Source organism: Crocuta crocuta, unplaced genomic scaffold, assembly GCF_008692635.1.
Source record: "Crocuta crocuta isolate KB4526 unplaced genomic scaffold, BGI_CrCroc_1.0 scaffold978, whole genome shotgun sequence".
Taxonomy (NCBI): Eukaryota; Metazoa; Chordata; class Mammalia; order Carnivora; family Hyaenidae; genus Crocuta; species Crocuta crocuta.
The window spans coordinates 790,047-790,310 of NW_027530876.1; the positions used below are offsets into that span (position 1 = coordinate 790,047).

The 264-nt window shown below is 68.9% G+C and overlaps 1 protein-coding gene across 1 annotated transcript in view; it reads left to right on the plus strand.

Moving 5' to 3' along the window:
- The window catches only part of LOC144236013 (long-wave-sensitive opsin 1-like), a 12,472-nt gene that overhangs the window by 9,086 nt on the left and 3,122 nt on the right, over positions 1-264 (plus strand). The window lies entirely within an intron of this gene.

Here is a 264-nt window from a genome sequence, read left to right on the forward strand (position 1 = left end):
GAGGCTAAGAATGGCCTCCCTGGCTCCTCCCCAAACTCCTAATGGGAGCCAAGCCAAGAGCTCGGAAGGCCCTGGCTCAGGGCCATCTGCACCAGGGCCGGTTCTGTGCTGCCTCAAAGCCTAAGCTCGGTCACGGCCGGCCGGGGCCGGCCTGAGCTGCGCTGCAGACTCCCTCCGGTGGGGGCTGGCTGCTGGCTGGCCGTCGCGGGCCCATCGCCTCCTCTCCGCGGCTCCACCTCCCTGACTCACGGCCCAAGCATGGCA